The 7,696-nt window shown below is 36.7% G+C and overlaps 1 non-coding gene across 1 annotated transcript; it reads right to left on the reverse strand.

Annotated features, from left to right (window-relative positions):
- Window positions 1–6,528: 6,528 nt before the first annotated feature.
- Window positions 6,529–6,657, reverse strand: Mir3234 (microRNA mir-3234). Its single transcript, NR_107519.1, has one exon. It is a non-coding gene; the product is annotated as a microRNA mir-3234 (primary transcript).
- Between the last annotated feature and the right edge of the window lie 1,039 nt (window positions 6,658–7,696).

The following is a 7,696-nucleotide window of genomic DNA, read 5'->3' on the forward strand; positions in this document are numbered from 1 at the left end:
CTATTAAAAACAATATAGTGCATCATAGTTGCATCGTTTAAAACTCTAAAACTAACAACACGAAAACACAAAATCACAAGGATCTCGGCACAAATACTTAGGCATAAAACATATCGTTACACTGGTAAGAGTAACACCATCTATCGCCGAATAGTCGAAACGAACTCGTAGCTTCGAGAAAGCTCGAGAAGTGCAACGCCTTCTATTGTCAGATAGCGGAAACACATCTAAATTACTCGACTTGCCTAAAATGTTCTCTATAAATCTAGGGATGTCGTCTCGACTATAAAAGCGTTGCAGAGATTGCATAAAGCAGTTAATAATCGGATCTCTTCGAAGCATAATAGCAAACGGATCACCTAAAGCGAAGCGGAAGAAGTGAATTAAGAATTTTTAAGTGTTCTGTGAGTGCTCTAAGTGATAAATATAGTTTTAAGTTGTACTTTGGAGGAACTCTTATTTGTCCTGAACCCTAGCACGTAACAATATATATCTAGAAATTTAACTACAGGTACGTTACCGAGGCGATGTAATTTTAAATTATCAGCAACTTATTATTGACGTCTCATTTAAATAGATGAAATAGCCGAGTATAGCCGCGGGCGAGCTATGTCAGGCGCCTCGGCATACCTCAGACCTCGTAAGAAAGATCGTCTGAGCATAATAAATAAGTATGTGCATGATGAGACATAAACAGCGCACAGTAATTTATAATAATATGTCAAAACATTAGATGCTTACATTCTTCTATCATATAAGAAAACAAAAGAAGGTCGCAGTGGCCTAAAAGTTTTTTTTCCTACCTATGCTGAGAGCCTTGAGAGGCTATTTCAGCTTCTCCTTGACGTGTAGGTGAGCTGACGGGGCTCAAACCGAGAGTGTTCCTAACAGTTGCTCTAACAAGAGCAGTGCTTCGCAAAATCTACTACCGGATCCGAAACGCGACCCACTGAGAAGATCCGGCGAGAAACTCAGTGGGCTGTGTCTATGGGTTAATTTACTCGTCGAGCTCTTCGTCGCAAGCGACGGGTTCGGCGAGGATGGTGACCGGTGCTTGAGGTACTTAAAAGCACCCTTAATGGATCGGGAGGGTCCGTAATAATATGCACGATTTACTCATATTGAACTAACCGCTTTATCTGTGTTCAAATCCCGCAGACAGATATCAGTTTTTGCCCAGGGAAATACATAAAGATTTTTTTTCCTATCTATCCTAGTAACCTCAGGGGGCTTAGTAGATTCACCAAGGGAGTGGGTGAGCTTACGGGTCTCTAGCCTGACGAATTTGCTTACACTAACCCTAGCAAGAGTAGTGCTTTGTAGTATCTATCACCGGATCGGAAACGCGACTCACTGAGAAGATCCGGCGAGATACTCAGTGGGTTGCATCTGAGGGTGTCACATCCACAATAAAGAAACAAATTGCATAATTTTAAAGTTTTGCAAATGGATAGGTTTCTACTATGTAACATTCATGTGTTCCGGTTTTGGAGGATTATGTAATATATCGGGATGTCCCAAGCATGGGGTGCCGTTCTCATTCTATCGATTTTGATCACCACAGCAACTTCGGTCACTCTCTGGTTCATAAATCACCAGTCGATTGTAGATTGGTACGTCGAGTAACAAATCGCACAGCACACTGCTCATTTACCTATAGCATGCGTTGTCGACCATATCATTTACGATTATAAAAAATATCTTAGAAAATTATCATTCATCTTCGTACCGAACTACACAGGAATTCGTCTAGCCATTGTTAATCATTTAGAAACAAAAATACAAACATTACATTTAAAATTAACTAAGTACATAATAATATAAGCTGTAGTTTTGAAAATTTCGAAAAATAACTAATCAAGCTCCTCAATCAAACATAGTTACGGAATCATTGATTTTGCTATTGCCCTTGCAGGCAGATGAGCATACGGTCCACCTGTTGGTGAGTGGTTACCGTTGCCTATGGACGTTAGCAATGGTAGGAGCGGAGGTAAGCCTTTGCTTACCAAATATACCTAACTAATAATATACCACTGGTTAGTACCAAAGGCCCGGCTCTGATTCCAATCAGAGTCACTACCAGCTTGAGGGGATTTATAGTGGAACTTTTAGACTTAGATTATTTATTATATTATGTAGTTCGTATTTCATTAATCAGCAATCTATATTGAAGGTAAAGGGTTGAATGACCTCGCGTCACACAAGACGGCTGACCCAAGACTGACCGAACATTATTGCTACACATTTCGTGCAGTTTAAAAACATCAGTAAAATATTACTGTATAGTAATTTTGAATTTTCGGAATATTTTCACTATTTTTACACGCTTTATATTTAGTTTTACTTGTATGTATGTTTGTATGTTTGTAAGTGACCCACATTAAACGGCCAGATTTCATTCAAACTTACAATACACTAATTTGATAAGATTATTCCAGTATTCAATTTGCAAAATAAGATTTTTGCCAATTTATATAATTTTTATCTATAGTCGATAAGGCAGGATTTGATGCTAAAGTACTTAATAATTTTAAAAATGCGCTTTTATAGAAAATTTAACTAAAAAATGAAAAATAAACAATAGATTTTTAAGCTTATTAAGATATTATTGAAATAATAATTCTTCTACTCATATCTGTCAAAAAATATTTATAACTAATAACACCATGCACCCTACGCTTTTTTTACAGTAAAATATATTTTACACTATTTTCTGTTTAAATTTATTTAATTATTTTTTTCTATTTTTTAGTTGAATTTTATATAAAGCGCTTTTTTAGTTTTTTTAAACTATTATTTTATTTTATTGCTAACACCATTGTTTGAAAATTTTTTTCTACGAATTCTCAAAGAAACTTAACTTCGTATACATATTTTTTTAATGCGTTCTTCTTCAAACGTGGCTTATAAAAATCCTATTCGGAATTGCCCCTGGTATTAACAGTGTCCACAGCTATCGGATCACTTACCGATGCCTATAGAAAAAAATGACTTGATGACTTTTATTGTTAGACAGAAATCTTGCCGCCATAATTTTACTAGAACATTCCGAACCACTAATAACCTTCACTTATGTGGGTGCATCTTTAACCTTTAGAGTACAAATGCATAATTTATTCGTAAGCCAGCATCATTATTTACTGTTTCGCCCCAGGACACAGCTTGGGTTAGCCACGACACAAAAAAAAACACGCCTTGGACCGTTAAATCTTTGTGCTTCGGTTATACTTTTTTAGGAATCCATGTGAATAAACGATTTTTAATTATAATACGTCCTAATGCTACTTGAATACATAATTATGAACGTGAATAATCTTCACTGATTATAATTTATCTGTATTCATGTACATTTTTAATTTAATTATGTACAACTAATGAAGGCCTATAAGTTAGTTTATGTTTTTACAATTTCTAAAAGTGCTCATGAGTATTTTATAATTTTTTTATTGCTTACACAGGTGGACGAACTCACGGCCCACCTGGTGTTAAGTGGTTACCGGAGTCCATAGACATCTACAACGTAAATGCCGCCACCAATCTTAAGTTATGAGTTCTAAGGTCTCAGTATAGTTACAACTGCCCCAGCCTTCAAACCGAAACGCATTACTGCGTCACGGCAGAAAAAGGCAGGGTGTTGGTACCCACGCGTGCGGACTCACAAGACGTCCCACCACCAGTATTAGGAGTTTATTATTATTATTACGGATTACTTAAGCAACTGCAACTTATAGAGCGACACACCTAGAGTTAAACAAATATCGCAGTCCAGAAACATCAAATGGTGAATTCCATCACCCAGCTTGAAATATGACATCGAAGTCCCTATTCTCTAGTACAAAATCTGTTCAATGAATATTTAGTAACAGAGATAGGCAGGATGCCGTGTGATACACATCGCGGAGTCAGAAGACGTCCTGCCGATAAATTCAATTCAATATCATCATTAGAATTCAACATTTTTTATGTTATACAACTTCTGATAGGTGACTGCTTTAGAGACTAGAGTCCTACCGAGAAAATTCATTCATTCAAATTCATACAAACACAACTGATGTCTCAGAGCTGATGGCATAAGGTATATAGTTGTATAGGTATATAGTTAGTATGTATGTATACATACGTTATATTGATCGTTATATATATATTAGCATATATTATATATATATATGATCGTAATACATTACGTTATTCATGATATGACATGATACACTATATACATATAATTTGATCTTGTCGCAAACTCACTGTGAACAACCCTGATACTCATTCAGCGTGATATTTACACACCAATTACATAAAGGCTCTGTTTATTTATAGTTATCCTTTTGCTTCTTGATTCATTGTCGATTATGCTTAGTCGTTATTATCGGGCGGCGTATATTTTCAGGGGCAATATTTAATGTTATTTCTACTGTTATTGGCGACACTAGTTCACGTATTGTGAGCGGTTGAGTTTTGTTTAGCCTTCGTGAAATTTATGACTCCGAATGAATTGTCGGATAATGAGCTGCATTTTTCGAACTTAGAAACATGGTTAAGTCCAGGATCATGTGTTGTGATGAACGATATTCGTTTGCAGATCAAAGTAATAAAAAAAAAACAGTTTCATAAAAACTCCCAAACCAAATTTTGCTTGCAAATTATTGTGACGTAAATGGAAACATCACAGCCTTCGATTTTATCTAACCCTAAAAAACAGTACGTAGGTACCGCGTCCTGGAAACCTTTTTAGTTTCATTGACGAATAAGAGATGTCACCACTTGTTACGCCGCGGATTTATGAAAATAAATATTTGTATTTTTTATACATCTCTTTCAAGCAATAAAAACTTGTTAAAAGTAAAGAAAAATGAATGTATTTGAATATTCATATGGGGTGTGGTAAATTAATCAATAATGAGACTTAAATAAGATACGTTTAAAATTTAAAATAGAAACAAAAAGCTAAACTAAAATGTACCTAATCCAAATAATTAATATGAGCCCCTGAATTGTATGAACAACCTTATTGATTAAATTGATATCGGTATTAATAGAAGTCTATGTGAGCACAAAATATAATTAAAGATCGAAGTTTCAGGTGGTTCCCTTTTTTCCGCTTTCTATTCACTTGTAGCCTCACAGGCTTTTGCAGCTATGTCTGGACGGATAGGTGAGCTCAAGGGGCTCAAGCTTGAGCGAATTTCCTAACACTTGCCTTAGCAGGAGAAGTGCTTCGCAGAATCTACCACAGGATCGGAATCGCGACCCACTGAGAAGATCCGGCGAGAAACTCAGTGGGCTGTGTCTATGGGTCATGTTTATGTCAAGACAAGCCACTTTCATTGTCACTTTCAGGTCTATCTACACATACGAGTACATACAGTTACTTGTACTAACTGACATCTTACATCAAAGCGGAGTCCAAATTTTCTAAGATTACAAACTTGAAATTTTGGTAATTGATTTTTTGTACACATTGTATTGATTATTTTGTAAAGATCAAGGATTATTAGAAATGTCACCTGTAAAGTGGTAAAATAAATGAGGCAATATTGCAGGTAGCGCAGAGTAAGAAGCGGTGCGGTTGTGTTCGGAATTTTTCTTGTGCTTAAGAATGAAGAAACTACTGGTCAGCTGGTATAAAGTAGAGCTTATGGATATCTTGCGTGAGTACCGCCACACACCTTAAGACATGAGCTAAAAATCTCAGTTGTAAAGTATGGCTGCCTTTCCCTTCAAACCAGTCCAAGTGGTGGAACCTACCCAATACCCATGTAAGCTCACAAGACATCCTACCACTACGAGTAGTAGTAGAGGTGTTTTAAGTGGGTTCTTCATTAGAGTAATTGGTACCTTTGTGCACCCGATTCAAACAGCGGTACAGTCGAATCGTTCGATACGAATGCAGCGAACTTTTAATTCTTTAGAACACAGCGACTACCGAAATTTTAAAAGGAATGTTTATCACTTTTGACGGAAAACACATGAAAAAGACAAATCAACAAGGACCCACATATTTATAATACTATTTTGTATACTGGGTATTTTTAAAAGAATTTATTACATGTATAATTAATCTATATATCTATATATATATAAAAATGAATTGCTGTTCGTTAGTCTCGCTAAAACTCGAGAACGGCTGGACCGATTTGGCAAATTTTGGTCTTGAATTATTTGTGGAAGTCCAGAGAAGGTTTAAAAGGTTTTAAACCATCTCTGAACGGTCCAGCCGTTCTCGATTACCTAAATAAATATGAAAATGCTCGGAATTAAATAAAAGTAATATTTTTTTTTCCTTTGATGTGTCCCCCGTCGGACAGATTCCTTTTGTTTGTTTTAAGTTTATTTTATACAAAAGTGTAGGTCTTTTATTTATCGATTGAGGTACTACGACGTATGGCGGGTCAGCTAGTACTGAATAAAAATCACGCGCTACTCAAATTAGTATCAGTGTTTTTGATACGAAACGCAAAACTAAATTAGGCGTTCGAACGCGACCTTTTACTGAATATGTCATTACCGCGTGCATCACGATTTTGATGATAGCTGTCAATGCACGTATGAACGCCGGCTTGTAATTTGCGCGAGCCGGAACGTGACATGTCAGGTTCCGTTCACGAGATGACCGTTCCCATGCACGATGAGGCTAGAGGATTCTGCGATTTAGGTTTTTCTGGGAACTTCATTAGGTCAGCGGCAGTTGAATTAAAGATCGTGTTGTATGCCTAATCTGGCGGTTGAGGGGGCGTTGTGTACACCCATCTGTTGCTGTTAGTTCTTTTTTTGGAACGTAGTTCCTTACGGGACGATGCGGAGGAGTACCCTAACCGGGAAAAAACGTCCGTAACGTAAGATTTTATTAATAATGCACACAGTGTACGACTTAACTTTGTAATAACGTACAGATTAGTAATGCACACAGTGTACGACTTAACTTTGTAATAACGTACAAAAAATTACATATTTTTTTATCATTCATTGACCACGATCTAAGAGCGTTCGTTTGTGCAATACACTAACTCTTATGCAAACAACAGTGAATGAAGTGTACCACAATAAGTTCGCACGTTAACGAATGACCGTGGGTTGTTGCGAAACCTCCAGTTTTATTTTCTTTATACATCGAATAGAACTTATAATTAATATTTTTATTATAAGGAACTTCGTTCCTATTCGGTGTTCCAGAACACCACACATCTTTTTTCCTACCTATTCGCTGATAGCCTAGGGGCTATTCTAGCTACGCCCGGACCGGTAGGTAAGCTCACGGGCTCAACCTGGAGAATTTTTTAACACTAGCCCTAGCAAGAGTAGTGCTTTGCTGAATCTACCACCGCATCGGAATCGCGACCCACTGAGAAGATCCGGCGAGAAACTCCTAGCCTGTGTCTTCTGGGTTAGTCGCTATTGGATTTGGTAAGAGTTTTCAAAAGATCCCATGCGCCATACGTGCCCGAGGTAAGTTTTTTGATAGAGCGAAATCTAATCTAGTCCAAAAAAACTTACAAATTTCTTTACAAACCTGTATAATTCTAAAACACGAACAAATTTACATTAAACAATCTTTAATGCGGACTTAACTGAAAACGTATTTCCAAGGAAACATGAAATTAGCACACGAAACGATCAGATAGGGACTACTGCTAGCGTTAGTGGTTACGGATGTTATATTGTAAGTTACGGGTAGGCCTGGTACTCTTTATATATTTAT

Source organism: Bombyx mori, chromosome 3, assembly GCF_030269925.1.
Source record: "Bombyx mori chromosome 3, ASM3026992v2".
In the NCBI taxonomy this organism is placed as follows: domain Eukaryota; kingdom Metazoa; phylum Arthropoda; class Insecta; order Lepidoptera; family Bombycidae; genus Bombyx; species Bombyx mori.